The sequence below is a fragment of the Apteryx mantelli genome, chromosome 3 (assembly GCF_036417845.1).
Source record: "Apteryx mantelli isolate bAptMan1 chromosome 3, bAptMan1.hap1, whole genome shotgun sequence".
NCBI classification, from domain to species: domain Eukaryota; kingdom Metazoa; phylum Chordata; class Aves; order Apterygiformes; family Apterygidae; genus Apteryx; species Apteryx mantelli.
The window spans coordinates 2,372,225-2,396,771 of NC_089980.1; the positions used below are offsets into that span (position 1 = coordinate 2,372,225).

The 24,547-nt window shown below is 44.8% G+C and overlaps 1 protein-coding gene across 4 annotated transcripts in view; it reads right to left on the bottom strand.

The window, feature by feature from the left end:
- The window catches only part of RIN2 (Ras and Rab interactor 2), an 83,713-nt gene extending 59,665 nt beyond the window's left edge, over window positions 1-24,048 (bottom strand). For all 4 annotated transcript variants that reach the window (XM_067292619.1, XM_067292615.1, XM_067292620.1 and 1 more), the window contains exons 1-2: window positions 23,967-24,048; window positions 12,603-12,685 (exon numbers count right to left, since the gene is read on the bottom strand). The gene's annotated coding sequence lies outside the window, so the exon portion shown is untranslated. The remainder of the gene's footprint in view (window positions 1-12,602; window positions 12,686-23,966) is intronic.
- Between the last annotated feature and the right edge of the window lie 499 nt (window positions 24,049-24,547).

Here is a 24,547-nt window from a genome sequence, read left to right on the forward strand (position 1 = left end):
CTCTACTGGCAGCCAGGTTAGGAGACAGCAGAATGCTTCTGGGTGGAGAAAAAAATTACGACCTGCCACTATATTAAAAATAAACACAGTATCTGTAGATACACAAAACTTTAGAAGACAGGGTGGAAAAAAAAAGAAGTCACGAATAACATTTTCCCCCTAGAATAAACAGCCTGATGGAAAAAAAAGGGATACCTTCCCCTATATTTTTAAGGGCTTGCCAAAATGGACACCAACATTCTTAAAACTACTATGCGATACTTCTGCCTCTTCTCCAGAGCTGTCAATTTTTAGTGTCATTTCACAATCAATACACAGAGAAGAAAAATCCTGCAATACCCTAATATAAGAGAGCGGACTTGAACTTACATCCGTACAATGGCAAGAGGCTTCCTGCATAACAAGTTTCTTTGGCTACTGGTTGTGGTTTATGTGTTTGAAGCAGCAATAAATTCAGTACCAGAAAGAAAGATGCCCTGTAGTTTATCATTTAAGTGTCAGACTCTGCGGGCCTTCTTTCTTAATTCGGTTAATCCCATACATAGTCTACTTTTCCTTGTTTGAAGAGTTTTCCAGATTGCCAGTAGACACTCACAGGGGCACTCACAAGGACCAAGTTCAGTTCAGAGAGGCCCAACTTCTCTTGGGTACCCCTCAGTCAGTGCAAAAAGAGTAATTGCTGAGAGTAGGACTCAGAAAAGACCCTTAAAGGGGATGTTTTGCACTGACTTCTCCCGGACCCCCTGTCTCCTCCCTGGTTAGAGGGAGAGCCTAGGGAGGTAAGTTGCCCTAGCCAAAGTTAACCTTGGCCAGTTCACCTCTTAGACCCCAAAGACACTCCTTAGAAAGCTTCGCAGGCATGCATCAAGCCTCTTCAAACTCAACAGAATAAACCAGGCCAGCCACACAAAGGACAGGGCCATGGCAAACGCTCTTTGTGCCCCCCCAACCACCTTTTTTTTTAAAAAAACGAGACTCAGTCCTTATGATAATGCTTTTTAAATCAAAACTGACTTCAGGGTAACTTGAAACATCACAAAACAGTGATCAGCTCTCTTAAGGGCAGGGGGAATCACATACTCATCTTACACTGGGTATCAATAATTCACACACAAGATGTTCTTTTCTTCAGATAATCTCAAATTCCTCCCATGCCGCTTAAGTATCTCAGAGACTTGAGATCAACCAGCCAGGAATGAATTTTATCTATTTTCCTAGTCTGACCACAGAAGCACAACTGCTCTGCACAGTCAAACACACTATTTATAGCATTCTCTACAGTCTCCTCTCAAGCCCAACACATTCCAATACATATTTTGTGTTCATCATACCAGAAGGCATTGCCACTGCAGACTACATATACTGTCCTACAGCGTTAGTTGGGTTAGCATAAGCAGTAATGATTGCCCTTCTAGTACTCATCGTTGGGCCTAAACCAGTTAATAAACATCGGAGGACTAAATTTCCCCACTGCTCTAGAACATGCATGAGTCCCATTTTAAAGCACTTCTCCAGTGTGGCACAGTATTAAGTACAGCAGAGCTCTCACTCATTTTGCTCAGTGTTTTCAGAAATACTGAGCAGTAAGTTTTGGTTGGTTTCCAAAACTTCATATAATGGACCATAAAGGCTTCCATTTGTTTACCCAGAACAGCACAAGAAGAAACAAAAACAAAAAAAAGCCAAACAGAATTAAGAGTTGTTTACCTTAAAAGTAAAAAATAAACACCGATTATTAGCGACCTGAAAACAACTGTAAGTGTTGCATAAAAAATTTTCAATGGAAAGATACGATCTTTTTTAGTCTCTTTGCTATTTTAAAATAAAACAAATAGTTTGAGCTGCAGCGAACAATAACAAAACATAGCTTTCAATTGTAATGCAACAGCACTTTCTAGTTGTATGTTTGTTGTATCACTGATCTGCTGAATACATATCATCTTCCTATAAAAAATAACTATTTTATAGTTGTAAGCAACTGTCTTTTTTATTCCTCAAGAACTGTTTTGCAGAGATCACTCTTTGCTCAACTCTATTTAAAGGGTGCAATACTGTTCAGGAGGTAGCTAATGTGTAAGATGTCACATCCCCTGCCCGTTAAAATCAAAGGAAAGATTTCCATCAACGCCCACAGCTCTTGGAATGAGGTTCAGCATAGCGGGCACGAAACGGCACGCAAGGCGAGTCAGTAAGAAAGCCCGTATCAACTGAGCACGTCCGAAATTCCCAGCTCTACTCAAAAGCCGGCACTCCTCGTCCTGAGACTGCTGAACACAAACGCCCAAAGTGTCCTTGCTGTGCACAACTTCAGCACAGCGTTAGCTGTCGGTAATGATTTGCTAGAGAACTGCTTTTTCTTACTGCAGTGTTGACCTTGAACCCATCTTCTAAGCAATACATTCAAAAGAAAATATGTAAGCTGGGCTCCCACTGCTCTAATGTTTTATCTATTAACTAGTGAATCAAGCCAGCAGAACTGCACTACCCCGAGATCTTATTTTTCACATAGCTCCAAGTAGGCAGTAGCTGCCGCTCTACAGAACGCAGGCTGCTCTTCCTCCGAGCGCAGCAAGTTAAGGCAGTTAACTATATAGTAGTAGTATTTCAGTATTCAGTATTCAAATATTTGAATTTCTTGGTAAAAGCTGTTAAGACATGTAACTGCCTGGGCCACTTCTCAATTTAGCCCTCAGTATTAGTCAAAAACAATTTCATGCTTTTTTTTTTTTTTTTTTTAATTCAAGCTATTAGCATATTACATGAAACAGTAGTTTTGTGGACAGTATAAACTTCAGCTCTATACCAAAATCTTTTTGCACAGTATCAAGGAGCTGCATAATAAAGCATCCCAAGGCACGCAATCTGTTGAGTACCACGCCTGTGAAAGCCTGTATAAAATATTAGTGCCTTCGTAGCCTTCACTTAAATGATTACATATCAGTCAGCAGCTCAGTTACCAAAACAATACAAAAAGCAGCATCAGAAGTGCAAAAGTGACAATGTTCATTGCTTGCAGTAGCGTAGAAAGTTGCCCCACGTTTCTACGGGTGGGAAGCACTCCGACACACTGCCAGCATCCCGCATCGGCTCGCTTTGCAAATCCTACTGGTACCTGAGCCTCAAGCCGCTCTTGAAGAAATTCAGGCCCACAGGGAGGGGAGCATTTCAATCACTTTTCACACTCTCTGTGTACAATACAAAGCTAAAGAGTATAGCATCATCTCAAAAACAGGGATTTCCACAATTTCGGGAAGAAAATGCTGTTTGCCCCCCTGCGTAGCTCTGTCAAGACAAACAGAAGCCAGCTGGCAGGAGAGGGAAAAGTCCCAGCAGCTAATGCACTCTCCAGCTTTAGGGAACCAATCTCAGATTCGGTGAGAACTTGGATATACGACCAGTCCCTGTTTCCCATGAAGCCTGGGAACGACGCCGTCCAACCTCACAGGGTTTTTTCAGGGAGTAATACATTTAACACCGCAAGGCTTTCGGATACTGTAATGATAGGGCTCGTGTATGATAACCCTTCACTGCTGCCCATTTATAGAGGAAAGAAAGGTAAGAACAGAGGACTGGTACACACCACAGAGAAACCAGAGGAGACAACACGAAAGAATAAATATCCAAAGCGTGCCTAAAGGAAACTCGCTTCCTCTGACACACACACACACATTACCCCCCCACCGCAAAGAAGTGCTGCACCCATTTGGCTCAGTTCACTGAAATCGTCTCTGTTCTGTAACGTTCTGCTAAGGGGAGACCTTATCGCTGTCTACAACTTCCTCATGGGAGGGTGTAGAGAAGATTGAGCCAGACTCTTCTCAGAGGCGCATACTGGAAGGACAAGAGGCAATGGGAACAAGCGGGAACACAGGAATTTCTGACTCAATATAAGGGAAAATATTAGAATAGGGACCCAGAGGGGCTGAGGTGTCACCATCTTTGGTGACGGCCAAAGCCGCTGAGCAACGTGATCAGACTGGAAGTGCTCGGAGCAGGAGGCTGGACTAGCTGACCTTGGAAGATCCCTTCCGGCCTCTGCGATTCCGGCCAAGACTTCCCCTAGGATGTGTGTTCCCATTCACCACTGGGGAATCTTTCCTTGAACTTCTATTTCATACACAACAAAGTCAAGTATAAAACCTCATGTTCCAGGTTGCTTCCCAACTGTGGTATTTTTGGAAAGAGTAGCAAGAATAAGTTATTGGAGAAAAAATATTTTTTTCTTTCTTATAGTTTATGCCCCCCCCTTCACTTTTTAATCACACAGGAATGACTACATTACAAAAATCAAAAAGTGCCATATCAGTTTAAATGCTTACTGAATAAGATTTGTGCCTTTGTATTTATCAGCAAACGAAAGTATTTTGTTGAACACCAGAACAGGGATGAAATGAAGAAGCTCTCCAGCCAGACTGCCCTTCTGTTTGCCGTGCTACTCTCCTTGGGACATTACTGCACCAGAAAAGGAAAACATGCTTAACAGTAACTCCTAGAAATTTGACAGGTGGAAGGCAAATGTCTAGTATGAAACTCTAGTACCTCTGAAATCAAAAGTGATATACACTTTGATTTTAAAACAGGTAGGTCCCAGCATGCTGTTTAAGTTACTGAAGAATGCATTAAGCTTATTCCTGGAAATAATTATCCGATAACAGTATCTACCGTGTGAGACTTTATGGGGCACTCCATGGGCTCAAGCGCAAGGTCACAGAACAGGGCACCATGCTCGAGAGGTGGGAGAAGAAAGCAACTCTCCTTGTTTAAATATAAAATGCACCCAGTGCGCATGGCTGGGGCTCGCAGCCCTTTGATCCCCACACCCGTGATACACACCTGAGAGCTGGATGAGAAAATATCTCCTCCAGGTGCAGGAAACTCTAAATTCTGAGCAAACAGTTTGACACACTTTTGGATGGATGTATCAGTAGGGGCGAGGCAACTCTGGTGGTCCATGGCCTACAGGGACAACTTTACTAAACAAACCAGGACTATTTAGTTACCCACCCCTGGCAAGCACGTACAAAAACCAGCAGTGACCCAGTGAGTGATATGCAGAACAATACATTTATCTTACTTTAAATAAATGAAAAGTTGTAGAGAGACTGAACTTCATTTCCCCCTCTGAAAATAAATAAAGACTAAGTGTTCAGGGCCAGCTAGTGCAAATCCACTGGAATGCTTGCATTTAAAAGGATTAGCTTTCGCCATGCCTGTTTAGGAATGCAAAGCCTCCTACATATTGAACTGAACTAGGTCACTAAGTGACTAACTTAAGTGGTTTTAAGCTCTGCAGTTGTGGATTTGCTTTTTGTCCACGAATAATTATACTTGAATGTCATCAGCTACATTTCTGCTATTGCTTTCTGACCAAGAGATTAATGTAATTAAACAAGCTATATGAGAGGAAAAAAAAAAACCACCCATGAACAAGGGGATTTTTGTTTTACTGTTCATCTTAAACACCTGCACTTTTTTCTTTCTTTATTCACTCAGCACTCACCTGTAAGTTTTTGCAGAAAACCATCAGCTGCTTTTAATCCTTCTTTCTGTAGCATATTTACAAAGCTGTTACCAATTTTTCTTGCAGAATCACTGCACAATTACCCACAATGTTGAGTACAAAGGAAAAGATGAGTTTATCAGTGAACAAAATAAAAGATTTTCACTGGAAAAACATGAGAAGAATAGTGCTTATGTCTTGATCTATTTATTTTGCTTAGAAAAAGGAAAAAGTCTTTCATTTAATTAAACTGAACTGATTGTTCTCCATACAAAGACAGACCTCCCATGTAAATACAGCAGTAGCAACGCACATATGCCCAAACCAGAGAGAGCTTTGACTGGCCTGATCTAGTTAGGAGCTGCTAGCACTGAATGAGTAAGCTACTTGGTAAAGAAAGCTTCCATACTTATTTGCCTTGGCTTTGGATAGAAGCAAGTGGAGTGGGTTAGCGCCACTAGAGACCTTACACCTTCTCGGCTGTTAAAAAAACAGCGCTTTCCAACCTGTGGCATGTAGAGGGAAAATTGCCATCGAGCCCAGAATGTGTAATTTCTTCCTGAATCACACTCTCTTGACTATGCACAGCGGAAAAAACAGACTGAGCCATGCCTGTGAGTCAGCTCCGTGCTGTACAAGCGTGCCAACATAGCAACCAGGACGATCCCCAAAGCCCAGCCCTTGTCCTTTTAGCTATGTCATATAGCACAGGAGGTGAAACGCACGGATATATTTCACAATTACTGGGGGGGAACCACACACGCAAGAGCCTGGGGAAACAACAAAGTTTGAACAGTTTTTATTTCTCACCTGTTTGAGGATCTGGTGTGTTGGGGAAAAAAAACAGGGTAGTCTAACAGTTCTTTAGAATGAAGTCTGTAGATAGGGTCAATACCTTTTATAAGGCCAACTGGTGTAGCTTAGACAGGCTTTCAACTCATAATCCCTTTTTCAGTCCTGAAACTGGAGTAAGAATTTCCAAACTAATTACAAGTTAAGTAAATTCTGTTTTTTTTTCTTCCCCTAAGGTACATACCAGTGTGACTTTCTCTGAAAGAAAAGGTAATTAATATCAGAAGAGCGAAGGGGATTTTAGTTGTGCGAGTGGGGGGTGGATGGAAAGAGATATAAAGGAGTCATAGAGTGCTTATTTACGGAAAAGGGAGAGACACATAGTAAATGTTCCATAGACCAGCAAGTGGTTAGCAGAAGGGGAGGGCAATTATAACATGCAACCAAGCCAGTATCTCTATTCAATCTATGGGTTTTGATGTAGAGCATGAAAGTTAGCTATGAAATTTAATGACCAAACTCATTTCTGGAGTATCTGCACATTTTTCTTAAGGATCAGGACTGAGACCAGTTACAAGAGTGATTGTTTTTATGAGGAGCATTCACTTGCACAACTTTGAACTGTTCTCCAAAATATTATTTTAATTAGATTTTTCAAACAACTGAACTGTTTCTTATTGGGGGGGGTGTTTGGAAGGGGTTTTTTGAGGGACTCAAATATTTAGAAACTAAAATTTGTTTAATTTCTAAATATATACTTTTACCAACCACATGAGAGAGAAGCCAAACATGACATACTACTCTCTGATAAACACGATGTTTATTATTTCCTCTTCCCTCCCATTTCTTGACAGAAAAAAAATAAGTTGTGAAAACAGAAAGGTTATGACACATGCTGACAAAACCCAGGAAATTCAAAGCTGGAGCCTGTTGAAATATCTGTCCCAAGCTAATCCCACTCCTCTTCCTTTCTTTACATAAACACTACGGGACAGACAATGTTATCCTCGACCAAGTTTCCTGGCTGGGGTCTAAGTCTGCAAACAGAGGTCATCCTTCCTATCCTCATGCTGCTCCTCTTCACCCTCTTCCAGAGGGCAATTACTCCCTTTGACCTCTCCCTGTGAGTTTTCTCTCTCCAGTAACCATCTCAGGCCCCTCCAACTTAATGCTCCTTCCTCTGTCACCAGTGACATGCAGTTCCTCAATATCACCAAGGTCACTGCTGCTCTCCTGACCCTCTTTCCTTCCCCAGCTGCTGTTTGCTCTATCAGGAGGTCCACTACTGGCTCTCCCTGCTCACTCTGCTTGTCCTGACTAGCCCCAGCCTCTCCTGGCCACCTTGCCCTCTCTTTCTTGCAGCTGAACCCCTGGGGATGAAGCCCCATGACTCTGCCAGCCTTCTTCCCTGTAAATTGTCCTTCAGGCATGTTCCTAGCAATGTTCCTCTTCCCGTCCACCACCTCAGTTCTCTTCACATTTTGCAGTTTTCACCATTTTCAACTCCCTACTAAAGCTCTTCTCCTTTTCTCCCCCTTTCTCCCTAGCATTCGCCTAAAGATCCTGGAAAGACAGATGTATTTCGTTTTATAAAAAACATCTCCAAGATCTGGCACTACACAAAAGCTGGAAAAGCTTGCTCATCTCTCCCCAATCTTTCAGCATCACACTTATATTCGAGAATATGGTCCAAGACTCACCCAAACAACACGCCTATCCACTTCCTTCCTCAGGTCCCTCTCCAAAGATAAGGATATATATATACACTCTCATACAGAAAAAGAGGGAGGAACTGATGCAGCTACCACTGACTGACCTCTCCCAGGCTGTCTTCATCTGGACAAGAAAAAAAAAAAATAGTCCTCCCCTGCCTAGATTTTGAGATGAGCAGTTTTTGCTTCTCTGCCTGGGCTACTTTTGATCCCCCAGGGTACAGGGAGGATTATCACCTCCAAACTTTGCTTCGCCAGCAGTTCCAGCAATTGCATCAAGAACCATTTGATTACTGCTTAGTTTCTCTTTCCCCACTGGATTTATGAGTTCGCAGAAACTACTAGTATGAGATCTCTTGAAGAAGGAAGTGTGGGTGTTTAATTCTCCAGTCTTCATTTGCTTGTGTAAACAATTTGTTTTCTCCTCTCTCCCGGGACAAAGAGTTTCGAAATAGGTATTTTAGAGGAATAAGCTGTGTTTGGTGAAATGGTGAAACTGGGTCAAAGGACTGACTACAGGAGACCATTCAAAAGTAAAACACATAGATGACTCCAGAGGTCTACTATATCAAGGGGTTTCTGTTATGTATATAGGTTAGATAAAGAGTCTTAGTCTCACATTTTTGTATTTTTGATCCGAATCATATGATGAAACCCAGAAAATGAGGTACCAGTCAGATGACAAGACATTTTCTAGGTTTAATTCTTGCTGCCACATGGGTGCCAGAAGATTCCTGTGACTGCTAGCACCAACAACACTGGCAATAATAGTGCGTGGGGAGCTGGAGCAGACTGCCAGGTACACTGGGATACAAGTTTACTTGCTCTTTTTACAAATAAAAAATTAACTCGAGTAACATAGCTAACAGAAACAAGTTATTCCGCAGATAATAAACAGAAAGCTGCCTATGGGTGAAAACAGTTCTTGTGGTTATGTACCACAATTTCAAGACTTACACTTAATGTGGCATTTTATTGCTCCTACATTTGGTGCCAATTTTTATACAGCTTCTTTGTATCAATTCTGTGCAGTGGAAAACAAATCTTCACTGACAAAGTCTATCAACTGCTCTTAAAATAAACACCAACAAGTTCATCTCTCGCTGTTTTTATGCATCTCGGCATCATCTGCATAAACACAAACCCACGTCTCCAGGGAGTCACAAATCTCTCTGAGCAAGTAACTTGACCTCCTGCAACCGAGCTAAGGGGACTCAAGTCAGCTCTAAAACTCACTCTCTCTTTCCTCTTCTGCCTTCCCTCCCCTTTGCAGGCCCTGGACCTTGGCCTCACACGTGCAGGATCACCGCCTCCGCCAAGTCCTGTGTCTTCCCCTCCTTGCAAAGCCCTGCCACACCCCTTGCTGGAGAAGATGACCATGCACGAGGCCCAAGGAGCTGGTTATGAGCTTCCCCCTTAAAGACAGAAATCAAGCACGCTCCGTTACTTCCCAAAGCCTGGCTACAGGATAACTGGAGCTGCACATAAAAACCTGGCTGGGGTCAAAAGGCACCCCCCCCCCAAGTAATTAGCTGGCATTCGGCACAGAGAAACCCTTGTGGACCAGGAAAGCAAGAGCCTAGAGGGACTGCTAGTCCGCTCTTCCCATGCCTTCCTTCGCCAGCCAAGAGGGACTGCTGCAGCCAGCTGGGCTTCCTGATGCCGCTACGGGCTGAAGCGGCAAGCGAAGCTCTCACCTCTCCCCTGCGGCCCAAGGTGCAACAGCAGCAGCCGCCGTCAGCTGCAACCCTGCGTGCATTCAGCTCACAGTTTTCAAGTTTATTCTTAGCTTGAAGGGCTGGAACCTTTTTTTTTTTTTTTTTTCCTTTTCCCCTTTAGATAAAAAGTCATATTCCGCGGGACAGAACTGCTGTGGTCCTTCCTGTCCAGGGAAGCTATTGTTCAGCAACGCGCTTCAGCGGAAAGAGGCCCAGGCTGCAACCCCGACTTTAAATACATCTACCACACCGGTGGGCAAATCGCTTCCCACGCTCCGAGCCCGTTTCTCCTTCTACGCTTTGTCCATCTTGCCAGCGAGATGCCTGCTAGGCCTTCTACCACTGCTTCTTTGCACGGCATCAGACCAACCAGGTAGACAACCACGTGCCACCGCCCTGACAGAGCATCACTATCCATGTGAAGAAGTGCAGGTTTGGTGAACCTTTGACGCCTTCTGCTCATTAATCTCCCTTGATCAGAAACGTGCTCCCTGCCCACGAGCAGCTTCAAGCGGCTGCCTCAGCTCTGAGCAGCTCATCACACAAAAGAGCATCTCTCCAGCCTCCTCCAACGTGCAATTGCACACAGAGGCACGTATGCACCCTTGGGCACATATTTCGTGCCCCCACCCAAGTTACACTGACATCACCATCCTGTCATCCGGCCTGGAACAGTGACACTTTAATTGGTCATTTCATGAGCAAGGCTGGAGCTCTGAGATAAACAATAAATGATAATGTTGCCCCTTCCCAACAACACAAGTTATTTATGTGTAGCCTTGGGAGACCAGAATTTAAATTATGACCCTTTTATGCGCAAGAAAACTCTTTTAAGCACTTTGCAGAAGTAAAACAAAAAGACCCATTTTTCCATAATTTCCGTTATCAGAAGAGCTGAAGCTTTCAATAGTAATATACCCATCTCTAAAGACAAATGTGTACAAAAATAATTGGAATAAAAACATTTTTAAAAATGTTTGATCTGCAGGGGTTTTCCTGCTAAACATGTAAACTTTATTTATGGCAATAACTTCCCACACTTACTAGCTATTTGACGGACAAGCATGTTTTCTGACAATTCAAAAAGAGCAAAAGTCGGTTATATTATCAAAACTACCAAAATGATTAACATTTCTTTTACCTGCTTGGATTTACTCCCATTGCATATGCTGCCGCTACAGAACCCTCAGTTATCTGAGGCATTTCTGAATTACGCATTTTATTCCAGACGTTCGGCTTGTTGATGTGGGTCAACGCAACCACCCCAAGCTGTCAAAGCAAGGAATCCCACCTTTCGCAGACTCACTGGCATACATTTAAATTGCTCTGGTAGCTTCCCTCGCAGCCACAAAAAGCCACACCAGACAAGCCAGTCAGGCCAGAAAGACAGACTCTGATACACAGGGCTACAGCTTTACTCAGTACAACAGTCCTCACACTTTAGCCCACTACCATCACGACTCTCGACCTCTGCAGCACAGCAGCGTCACCTTCAACGTGTTTCCTTCAATTCAGCTATACCACCATCAGTAACAACGGTGTTGAGGGATCGGACCACGAATGAAAATCTCACTACAACACGTGCCCTCTGCACCGATCTTTTCCTAGGTTCATGCTGTGCAATATACTTTGTCAAGCGTTAATGTTGGACTGAGCGCCTTCACGTACCAGAAAATGGCCTAGTTTCCCTCAGGGATGAGCCTGCCCGTTCCCAACACAGATCCAAGGACTCCAACACACTGAACTGGATCCGACAGAGTAACGGTTATGGCCTTGCTGGGGTTAATGACTGTCTGAAAGGCAGGGAGCAGACGCGAGCCTAGAAATAGAGTTAGGTAGCCAAGCAAATAACCGTATCGCCTTCAACTAAAATCTAGCACGCTCGATAAAAACTGACAACCAATGCCTGCCACTGGTCACTGGATGAATAAAAGCAAGGAATTCCACAAAAAGGTGAGTCACCCTACAGACACAAGTTTGCTCTACCCCAGCATTAGCACTGAATCAAGTGTGCTCCTCATTTCTGCAGGAATAAACGTCTCTACTTCTCAGCAGAATTCATGAGAAAATGGTGGCAGAGATGCATGACATGAACATCACAAGAAGCTTCTTCCTGCTGTCATCAAATACTGCATTACATTTGACTAACAATTTAAAAGTTTAAAAAAAAATAATCACTTTAAATAATATTGCCCTTCTCCATGGTCTCCAAGTTTGAAATGTAAGAGTTGGGCAGTAATCACACCCTGATAGTTCCCAAATTTGTGCAGCACCAAAACAGACTACCAGATAGTGAAATGGAAATCGGATGCAATCCACAATCCAAATTCAGGGTAGAGACCACTGATGAGCATCACAGGCTCTACTGAATATCATTCTTGTTCAGACGCTCTTTGCCATGCAAAGTTTGACGCACACGTTAAACACTTAGATAACAAAGCACGGTAACAGAGGCAGATGATTTGGGGACTGGGGCTACAATTATATCTGTCTTCTTAGAGACAAAAGGTCTACAAGACTACTTACTGTATTTAACTGAGACCACCCACCTCCTGTTTCACTGATATTCCACAACCGGGATGACACAAATAAGCATTAGGTAAAAGATAAGGGTCTCGTTCTTACACTGCTTCTCTTTTTTCTGGCACTGGAAACTCATTACAAAGATGGCTCTACAGCTAAGCTTATAATGACTGCATTATTTTCACAGCGTTGCCTGGAAATCTGCAGATAAATATAACTTTAAAGAGAGCCACGGAGTCAACTAACGTATCTCGTCCTACACAGGACACCTGATATCACACAGTGCTGTGGGAGCCTCTTCCCAACTACCTGCTCGCCGAGGGAGCCTCGGGTTTCTGGCACACGGCTCTGACTTACTTTGTTGTCACAGGCAGGCCATTGATCTGGTTTTTACACAGCCTTGGTATATTCACGCCCAGCTCTGGATGCCAGCTGCGCAACTGTTAAAAAAACAAGAAAAAAGCCTATTGTTCATCAGGTCAGGTTAACCCCAAACTAGTTCCATTTAATTAGGCTTTGCCTGCCTGCCAGCCAGAGCAGCTTTTCATTTGCACTTGAAAACATCAAGCTTGCTGACTGATAGCTGTAGGTCATTCTAAGCCTAGAAATAAGAACGTCAACTTAAACGACACTGAGGGTTTAAGGAATGCATGTTTTGCTCTCTGGCAGTTCTCCCAGCAGTCCTCTCCCAAAACCCAAACTCTTCTCATACCGAGTGTGCTGGCCCATCAGTTTAAGGCAGTTATATGGGCCTAATTAACAGTTGTTACGATTAACATGGTACAGAAAAAGGGATAACGACAAAAATTTTCAAGACTAGATGCCCCAGATGAAGTCATGTAACTTCTATAAATTGTCTTAGGAAGCATTAAATAGCCACAATTTCAGCTGGAGTATCAAAGCTCAGCACTGTTCAGTTTTCGCCGAATATTTATCTAACAGTTTAGAGGCTGCATTTAAAGAGGGAAACCTCCGATTCCTATTAACTGTTAGTAGGTTTAAGTTACCATTCCTAGGCAAAAGGTTGCCTTAAAGGACGCTTTTATGTCCCTACTCAGTCTGCTAAACTTGCACCTGGTTTTTAAAAAGCTGTTGCACACCCAGAAAACACTGTCAGCATCGCTGGCAACTGCAGAACACCCCACGCTTCTGAAGGTCTGGCAAGCGTCTAAGCTGAGACTTAGTAACCTCACTTCAGCCAACTTTTCTGAAAATTTGGGCCAAAATCTTCTGGAAAGGCTGGAATCATTAAACCAGGTCGCTCCGAGTTTGAAAACCGAGCAGCTAGTTGGAGATAGAAAAGGGTCTTCTGTTTTTTTTTACACTTGTTGGATTAAAGCCATAAAGAGTAAATTAGAGAGACAGAGAGCAGAAATAATCAGTGCAATTGCAAGGACCTGTTCATCACTTGCACAATTTTTTTGTGGCGTTTAAATCTTGGACCACTTAATGCCCTGTACTCAGGTCTGGTTCCACGAAAAAAAGTTGTAATCAATCTGTTTTCCTCCTCAGACTCGTGATTATAGAGTCCTGCTTCCTCAGCTGAGAGGACAAGCTGCTTTACTCACAGATACAACACATAATGAGCCTTTTCCCCATTTACACGAAATGCCATGCTTTGCATACTGTACGTTCAGAATATATACAGCTTTATAAATGACAAGCATAGTATATACAACCCATAAGTCACTAGACTTGATGCATTATTTTTGCTAGGACCTTTACAGCAGTTTTAAGAGTTAAACGAAATCTGTTGGCCTATCCTCCGCTAGAGCTCATTTAATAAAGAGCAATTAAGGAAAAGCATGGCCAGAGAAAAACTGACAGATCATCAGAGCTAAAGTTATAATATATTAAGTATACACACCTGGCCAAATGGAAAGTTTACTGAGTATGAGATGGGCTGAACAGATTGTCTACCTTTCTTAAATTCGTTGTTCTTTCAGATAACGCACCAGAACGCAGTAAAATACTCCAAATCAGATTTTGCTAGTTAAATAAAGGCTACCCACCCATTCTGCGCGACTCAAAAAAGGACAGATCAGCTTTGATAACTCACAGGGAGGAAACGTTTGTAACCAGTCTGTCCCTGCCTCAGCCCCCGAAAGGAAACATCCTTATAATGGGAATTGCAGAGGGAATGTAACACCCACCCACGCTTGGGAACTGGAAGGTACAAGGAAAAACAGCCAACCAGCCAACCCCAAGGAGTCTGCCCATCACAACTGATGCATTGCCTCCTAGCAGGAGGACTTACAACTGTGTTGCTAAGAATGTGCATTTATTTGTGAAAGAAAAGGCGATATGAAACTACGCATTGACATTTTAAGACAACTTTCTTCAGTTCACTGCTTATAAGTTAGTGCCTCTGTCCAGCAATCTGCAGTTAAACATACGGCCCCAAACACCACAAAAGGCATCAGCGAACTTGGCAGAATATTTGAGAGTTCCTTGGCCTGAAACAAAGCTTAAATAAAATAAAAATTTAAATTTAAATATAGCTCTCAAGCTGTGATATTAAAAAAAAATGTTTCCAGCACACTGTGGAGCAGTAAATGCAAGGCAGGTCTAGACTGACATATGGCAAATAGAAGAATATGAGCAGTAAGGGAGGATGCCCAGTCTGTCTGCAAAAAGGGTGTGCACGCATTAGGATACTATCTTTAGCCATGGACAAGATGGGCAAGAGGGAGCCAAGACGCTTTTCTGGCTTCTAGAGCTGTTGTTAACGATATGGGAAATACACTTGAAGTGATAGCTAACATATGTCCTATCATTCATGAAATACCAAGGGACGAAATAACATTTTTCATTTAGACGTTTAAAAAAAGCGAGTCCACAATCTAATAAACCGATATTTATCTTGGCAGCTCATACCTCCCAGAAAAAGAAAAAAGATTGCAATAAAGTTAAATATTTTAAAGGACATACTAAAAAAATAAAATAAAATAAAATAAATAAAAGGAGTATCTTTGAATTGATGAGCCGTGCATTTATCTAAGTAAATCAAACATGAATTACAAATTTTTATGGACTCATTAAATAGAAAGCTTGAATTAACCCAAGGAAGGTTTACTGCTCTCTAGATGCTGAATCTTCAGATTCCCATCAGATAAGCCAAAAATTCCAAGTAACCTAGTTCCCAAAGAAGTATTTACTACATAAAATGAGGAGCGCTGCACTAACACAAGCTAGCGCCACGGTTCTCTGTGTAATTGCTCACGATAAGTCGGTAAGACTCAAGCTTTTCTATTGCTCATTAACTTTGTTAATCATTTTTATTTTATTTAAAGTTCCTAGATTCCACCCCACATTAAACTAGAGCTGTAGTCTATTTTTCACAAGGGAGGTGGCGCCTTTTTGGGACACAGGAGGGAGGCTAACAGACTCTTGATCCTCACTTGTAATTCTGACTTAACTGCAGAGTTTTACAAGTCTGACATATTTAACTAGAGGAAAAGTTTACTCACTACCCAAAGATAATTTTCTAAAATTTCTGTTTTTTTTATAACCAGTTTATGAAGACTTCAGCGGTAACTCCCAGGTCTAACACACGTTCAGAGAAACACTTAAGAATTTTATTGCAGCTATTATTTAAATCAGTCAAGTTAAAGTTACTAGCAGTAAAAGTCATAGGACTGAAAATTTACATTTTCTAGTCATACCTTCCAAAACTGAAACTCTTGTCAAACACTGAGTTTTTGATCAACTTCCAAAACAACCACAATTTATACGGCTGTCTCTAGACCGTAATAAAAACTGTTTACAAAGCAGGGTTTATAATCTGGCACATGAGCAGACACAGCATAAATAACACACAGTATCCTGAAGTTCTTCCAGAGACACGAACCAAACAGGTGTGGTCCTTAGCAAACATGCTGCAAGAACCCTGGCTTCCTTCTTCATAGCTATGCAAAATGTTTAAATTAGCACGTTTTTCCATCTTGCATTAACTGCTCTGAACACTGAGAAGCCATTTTTTTGTTTAAATCCCCAACCACAGCCAAAATAGCTTATTATGACAATCTAGTGTGTGTTGGCATTCCACAGTTGCCAACATCTAAATGTTTTCCCTAGAAATTATAGTCTCAGTAAGTCATGCATCAAAAGCATGCCAAGGCCCCAACCGGAAGGGATGTATGTTTATCCTTGTGATGGTTACGTTATTTTTACGACGAGAAATTCAGTTCAAAGACTGAATTTATTCACCAAAATTGATGAGCCATTTCTTAGGCGAGTAGTTCCATACCCACACCTCCGTCTGGGCCTTATTTAATTCCCAAGTATAAGTTATCACAAGGCTCAATTACAGAATTAGCACGAAGCTGGAGGAAAAAGCAGCACCCCGCCACGTTGGCTCCGGGGCACAGTTTGCACTGGCATAATAAGAGCTGACAATTTTGTCCTTTGCTCCACGTAGGGGAAACCACGCTGGGCCACAGCACTTGGCTTTTGCCTTAAGCACCTGACCAGGCACCTGCAGGGCAAGAAGAAAGATGATAGAAGAGGACACTGTTAACAGAGCAAGTTATTTCTCCGTGCACCGACTCAGCGTGCTGCTCTGATCGCTCATTCAGACCAGTCCCGCGGCTCTGCTTTCTGCCATTCTCCCACGCTTCACAACTAAGTCTTCATGTGAACCAACCAGCTCTGTGAGGAACACAATAGTTTCAAGTCAGTCAAGCAAATATTCCAATCATTTTCCGCACATTCATTCTCCTATGTATTTAAATGTATTTTTGACATACGCTCATATCTACTAACAGGAACTAGTAAGCAAAGGATTAAAAGGAAGAAGACAAGGCTAAGGATCCTCAGGTAGGTTAAGAAAGGGAATGTCATCACATGTAATACATCAGACATGAGAGGAAAACCAATAGGACAGTGGGTTATTTTGATGCTGAAAGTATGTTTCAAAAAACTCCAGGTCAAAGAGCTCTGGAGTTAATTATTGGAAAGTAGGGATTTGTATTCAGCAAATATAAAGTAACAGCCAAAGAAATCACTTAGGATGCAAAAAAGTAAGAGAATCATTTACAAGTCCAAAAAGTCCCCCCTCCCCGCTTTGCAAGCCACTTGTAAGACCGTGTTTAGAGTACTGTGTCTAGTCCTGGGCATTTAGCCAAAAGGCATTCACATTCTGGAGCTGATGCAGCAAGGAGCAAAAACAGCTTTCTTTTGAGGAAAGCCTCTCAAAATTAAATTGCTTCAGCCTCTAAATCTGTAAACACGAGACTGGAACAACCGATTGTTAGCATCCTTCACCAGCGGCAACTTATGGTGCTGCTCTGGCTCTAACGGAGCTACACTTGTTTCCAGCTAGGGATTTGTCCCTTAGTGTTTAAATACCTTACAAAAACGATTCAGTGATTTCCACTCAGGAAACTCAAAACTCAGGAAGATGATATCTGCCCATGAGTAAAGCTGGACTTTGACTCTTCAGAGACAGGAACCTAGATGCAGGATCCTCCAAAAACGTTCATTTGCAAGGTTGTCTTTGGAAACATTGTTCCAAGATTGCAGGGAAAAAGAGAATGCGCTTCCTTCATCTTATCCTACTCTGGTCATACTCCTCCATAGCGCAGCTTCATTCACTCTGTTTTTACACAGCACCCAACAGAAAGGGATTCACTGCTGGCAAATCATATATTATGATAATTACATGCCAGGAAAGACTTTTTTCCTGTCAAATGATCGTTTGGACTCCAATAACTTGCTTCCGCTACACTTTCACTCTCTCATGGTGAGATTTTTATACTTCTCTTCCTATTTAAGCCAATGGTAGAATCCCTACCAAATTCAAGGGAACAGTGTAGCATTAATGCTCAGCGATTTTCAGCTGAACCAGTTGTTTAAAAAAACTACAGAGAGAGTGGGACTGAGCTCCTAAATTTCCTCTCCCTGATATTTGATATGTATAATTTGTCTCTGCTGATCTCAAGGTAGGAAAACAAAAACACCAAAAAAACCCCCACACCTATTTTATCAGCCAGCTTCTTTTCAAAGACAAATGACTCTGGCTGATAAAACCCAGAATCGCAAGCCTCGGCTTAGCACTCGACATACAGAGCGAACATTCAAATGAATCGAACGCGATGCTTACGTGTGAGTCACGCTACACTGCTGCATGATTAAAAAAATCCAAGACCCTCCTCAGCCTTTCAAGATCAAAGCACTGAAGTCCACATGCAGTTATAACTGCAGCAAGACACCCTATGTCAATACTGCGTTCAAATAATCGCAAATGAAATTACCTCAGAATGAACGGTAGGCAAAAATATTCCCAAACTTCTAAGTTATACAACAAATGGGTGAAGGCCACTGAAGACCAGAGTCTTGCTAGGTTAAGACAAACGATTTCTGTTGCAACTCTGCAGAAAGATTTTAATGTATTCTCTAAGAGAAGTGACCAGTGTTATGTGAGAGGGGGGAAAAATGCACAGAAATACAGTTTTAGCCAACCTGCAAAATAAATGTTCAATTTTAAAGAAGTTAAGCATGGGCTCTACATATATAGGCTCACATAAAAATTACAAACGGCAAAAAGAAGTTATAAGGATAAGACCAAAATCTTGGGCCTGATTCAGCTTTCACAACTAATAGCATGAATTCAGAAGCAACTCCACTGAAGTCAATGGAAATGTAAAATTGTAAACGTTCACATAAAGAGAGAAGAATCAGGCCTGTCTTCTCTTGAGCTAGGAGTGATCCTCACAAATAATGGACTTTCTAAGTCTTAGAAATTCACATCATTCTGCTTTTGTTCTTCTGAAAAATTCAAGAAACAACTCTTGGTAGGAGAGAGGCAATTATAACACTTGCATGCTATGATTCCCCCTTCCTCTGAAGCCTTGGGCACCGGACACGGGTTCTGGTATAATGCCCCTAACTGCATCTACCTGCTGTTGAGCCCGACAGCTCCTTTCTTGGCCACCAGCCTCTCCATGCATCTCCTCACCCAACTCCCGCACAGGAACACTTCTCCGCCACGCTGCCCCGTGAAGGGGCAAAGCAGCTCAGCCCAACTTCCACAAGAACAGCAGCGAAAGGGAAGCTGGCCCAGATGCCCCGGAGGCATCGGGCCGGCCGGAGGGGGATTGCTGGAGGGGCACGGCCAGCTGCTGCGGATGGAGGCAGCTGCCACCCCTCCCTGGCAGCCAGCCCCCTCCTGCTCAGGATGGGCAGCACAGAGGAGCGCGCCTATTAGGGCATGTTTTCTGCTTAAACACTCCATCCTCATCCTCGTGATAAAATGACACAGGCCAAAGGGTAACATCCCTCAGATTACACTGGGCCAAGGGTTGCCTAATGGCCTGTGCTGCACAAACACCTCCCTGTTACTGCGTTCCTGCTGTGCTGGCTCCACAGAGGACACGTGCACCTCCTGTTAAAGTGCAGGCTTGCTGCCTGTTAAGCATGCTTTTCACAAGGAAACATAACGCAGCAGTTAGAGATGAAGAAAACACTTGCGTTTCCATACTGCACTACCGTTGTGTCCATCTCCGCAACCAAATCATCAGTTGGAAGAGCTGGCGCTTTTAAGGGCAAGAAATCCAGTGTGGAAACAGCTATGGACTAAGACTCACCTGTGGTGCCTGCTAGGTCCTTCAGCTCCTCTCATTTCTGCTGCAACATTAAACAACTGCATAGGGGAGAAGAGGGTAGAGGTCTGTATGTGTCATCTCAGCCCATCTATGAGAGCCTCGAAGCCTATAAGAGATCCTCAAAACAGGCTGTGATATCACATCACCTCGACGAAAAGCAGGATCTGACCATCTAAAGCACTTCAGATGCAACAGCCAGGAAGGCGAAACAGTAGCAGCCGCTGATCCACCAACAAACTGCGTTGCGGCTCACGGCAGCCAGGCAAACGAAGAAGAAAGTTCCACATCGCCGCCGACCCCCTCTCCTCATCCTCCCAAACAGCAGTTGCTCAGGTTCCTCAACAAGCACCGTAGGCTGAACCATAACATGATTTAGATTTGGGGTAACTGCAGGTGGTAAAGTTAAAACTAATGACAATAAGTAGCTCTATTCTAGGTCACAAGCACCAAAAACGCTGAGAAGCGGACATGACATCCTTTCCAGCTTTCAGTACTGTGCTTGATACGAAGAACACGCTGCTTCAACAGTATGAAATAACTGAATTACATTACGTGTCCTGCTGTACCATTTTATCTGTCAGAAAACACTTTTTCCAGTGTTCTAAATTCAGAAATGTATCGGATATTACATGCTCATAAAAAGCCTCATATCCATCCAAATCCTACTACATCATCTCTGCATTTCATTACCAGATGACTTAATTTCACATACAGTGCCAAATACCTCGTTACACTTCCCTCCCCCCTCCCAGTACACACTACCAATTTAATGATAAACGACTCGAACAAAACAAATGGTCTAACTGGCAACACTTGGCCCTGAAGAGCCTTCTCCCCAGGCAACTCTCAAGTAAGGAATTTTAGCAGGGTGGGGGATTGCCAGACACTTGCATACCGTGATAAATCTCTGGCTACAGATTAGAGGTATCATAAGCCTCTTATTTTCAACATCTGCATGATGGGCCAAGTATTTGGAGCCGCAGTCAAGTACTGCTTACCCACGGAGCCTGCAGTACACATGACAACAGCACCAGGTTTCTGCACCTTACCCCACTGACGTGCCCCTCTCTCAGCTTGGAGTCACAACGTCCGGAAGGTAAGACCGCGATTTTGCTGCTGAGCCGCTTTCGGCTTCTGATCCTAAAGCCCTCAGTGATCCTACAGGGCTGATTAGTGGTGGCCGCGGTTTGGAAAGGTTTGCTAGGGGAAGGCCTGCGACCACACCTACCTTATCTAGCACTGCCCGAATTCACTGCGCCTCACGGGAGATGAATTACATTACTCAGCACTAAGGCACAACAGCCACATTTTCTAGTAGATAACAGAAGCCCTTGAATAGGTACATTGGCGGTACTGTTTTGCTTTTAATCTTTTTAAAATAAGCAGTAGCTCCCTCCTGCAAGAAAAAAAAAAAAATCAATCCACTATTCATTCACTGCCTTAGAAATCACATTTTGTTTTATCTTTAGAAAACAATCCAAAAAATCCTCTAAGCCTGAGGTTAAAAAAAAAAAAAGCGGTCTTCTCCTACATTAGGCATACGCTTCAGAGCGACATCAGCCAGCCTTCCTGGTCCTGTCAGCCGAAAACCAAAATCTTTACATGACTGAGCGCATGCTGTGCACTCCAGAACGCGAGGGAGAAGGACGCTGTAGCCAAGTTTCACGCAGTGACCATGACCACATCTCCCAGTGGGGCCTTGGGGTTGGACTGACGAACAGTAAGTTGCTTGGTCTTAGAGCAGAGCCTTAGAGCAACCTACCAAAATCAACCCCCATAGCCCCTTACCAAATTGTGCCAGGAATGCAAGTTGCCCACAGCCCCCTTGCCAGCAGAGCCTCATATCACCCATATAGCGTAGTCCTGACATAAGAGACTTTGAGCTGCTCAGAAACCCACAGCTGGGCCACCTGCACTCCAAATAGCAGAGCTCTTTCATTCCTGGGTTTGTACCGTGTCCAGCACAAAAGTTTCTCAGGGCACCAGAGGTTTTTTCAAGCAACCTTGAACTCCTGAAGCTGAGTAAGACCAGCTGCTCAACACAGGTTGACCTTCACTGTGTCTGCCCTCTTAAACCCTTAGCAAAAGGGGTAACCTACATTACCGTACAACACTTTGCTACTGGGCTACTGTACAAGTAAGTCCTGTCAGCCTGACCTGCCAGGGATACCTTACCCTGGAAGCCCATTTCCAACAATACTGTCTGGTCTGCAAACCTAGCGAGGAGGAGAAAAAAAAACAACCCAAAAACCCACCAAACGCCCTTTACTAAATATAAGCAATCCAATCCACAGAAATCTCTTCAAAAAGAAAGAGTCAGCATAAGCTTCAAAAGTGATTTGGTAGGTGGATTCCTAGCAAGATACAGGAACCGTGTTTCACATAGCTGTTTCACCTTCATTTTCAGAAGAGTCAATATTTGCTGATATTCTTGGTAATTATTACTTAAGTTTGTGTTTAATTAACACAAAGAATGAGGCAGTGGATAGAATACAAATCCTCTCAATGAAGTCAAATGCAGTCTAGTATTTCAAACTGTAAAACACAGGGGACTGTGCCACATAAACGTCTCCAGAATCACAGCACAATTTTCTTGGTTATCTGTGTGTTTTTAATAGACAATTCTAGTTAGCATAGTCTTTCTCCTCATCTGATTAAACATTCAATAGTATACTTGATCTGTAAGGGCCTTAACAACTAAATATTTTGAGCGCTAAACAGATCTAAAACTAATGAAACAACACAGATCTGACCCAAGGAAAGACGAGAGCTTGGCTCTACAGCCATGCTGGCACACCTTATCCCAGCAAAAGAGCCAGGACAGATGTAGCTGAACTGAAAACGGAGTTGCTGCAGGTTGGTATAGTCACAGCTCCAAGTAGCTGTTCTAAAGCAGCCATATAATCCACACCTGGACAAGGGTGCACCTCTGTAAACAAAATTAACTTAATGAGTCCCTCAGCTGGTCTCCATAAACTATGCTCTAACGGCACTCCTGCAAGCACTGTCATGTTTACCCTAGGGACTTTAGCCAGCACAGAAACGCCAGTTGGAAATCATGTTTTGCTCAATCCTAACCAACACAGCTGTGCTGGCAAAAGCACATCAAGATGTTGCCTACCTGAAAGCGCTTAAGAGTTGCACTTTGAGCAGTAGGTAAGTGAAATGCATGAACTGCTTGGAGGCGTGAGGAGACAAAGAAATGAAGCCAACAGAGAAAGTACAGGTTTCTGCTTTTCCACAAGCGATCCCATCTGCGTGGTTTAAAAATCTACTTTTACAATCAGGTTTGCAAGGAAACGTCAAGGAGGACGAACGGGCAAGATACGTGTTTTAACCCCCTCTCCTGGCACGCAGGAACCCCCTTCCCAGTCGGAAAAGGGATGTACCTGTCCCATGGCCAGGCCAAGGACCCTTCACTACACCTGGCCCGACTACCCTCGGCGATTCGCGTTGCAAACACACTTGGAGTCTCCGCTTCCAAGTCGGCACGACGGAATCGCGCAGAAGGCAATGCCACGCTCCCTGCTCGTGGGCACGGTCGCGGGCCGCGGGGCCCTGCGCTCGCTCGCTCGCAGGCCTAGGGGCTCCCAAACCTTTCCGGCCCCTTGCTCGGACGGCGATGCCCGGGCGCAGGAGGAGGCCTGCTGCCCCCAAGCCCCCAAGGACACCGGCCAAGCCCCCAGCCGCCTCCCCTGGGCTGCGCGCACCGCGGGAGGGCAGGTAGCGGAGGGGGAAGCCGGGCAGCGGGACAGGCGAGCAAGAGGGCCCAGGCGGCGGCTCTTCGCTGGCTTCAGCCTCCCCTTCTGCTACCTGCTCTCGGACGGGACGAAGGGGCCCCGTGGGCAGCCCCGACCCGGGCTCCCGAGCCCCCGGCCCGGCTGCCGCCGCTGTCACTCCCCGCGCTGCTGTCGGCGAAAAGCCCCTAAACCACCAGCCCAGAAACGGCTTTTTTTTGTTTGTTGTTGGTTTTGGTTTTTTTTTTTTTTGGCGAGGAAGCCGCCCTCCTCCTCCTCCCCCCGGACACGAGGCGGCTCGCTCGCAGGCTGCCCTCGCCCCGGCGCCCCCCTGCCCTCTCCCCTCTCCCCGCCGCCGCCGCCGCCGCGCCCGCCCTTACCTCGCCCCGCCGGCCGGGAGCGAGCCGAGGTCGGCGGCAGCCGCCGCCGGGCTGCAGCCGCGCCGGGGCCGGGGGAGGGAGGCAGGGAGGAGCCGGGGCTTTGTGCCCGCCGCTCTTCCCGACCCTACCCGCCGCGCCGCGCTGGCCGCGGCCCGCCCCCTCCCGTGGCCCCGAAGCCGGCTCCCCCCTTGGGGGCGAGGCGCCTGCGCCATGCGCCTTCCCCTCCCTCACCCCGGCAGCCCTCCCCCTTCCCCACGTGCGTCCCCTCCCGGCGCGGGGGGGGAGGACGTTCCTCACAGCCCCCGCCATGTTCCCGCCCCCGCCATGTTCCCGCCCACAACGGCCGCCCGGCGCCTCCCGCCCCCTCCCACGGCGGGTTGGGGGCTCCCCGCGCCGCGAGCAGCAGCGGCCCCGGCTAACTGCGGCCGGGCCGGGCCGGGCCGGGCCGGGCGGCGGCGCCTGTAGCCCCGGGAAGCCGGTGGGGCCCGCGCCCCGCTGCTCCGGCTGAGGCGCTTTGAAAAAGGGGGGGGGGGGGGAGCGTTTCACAGCTGCTCGCGCCGTCGTCCGAGCTGCTCGCTGCG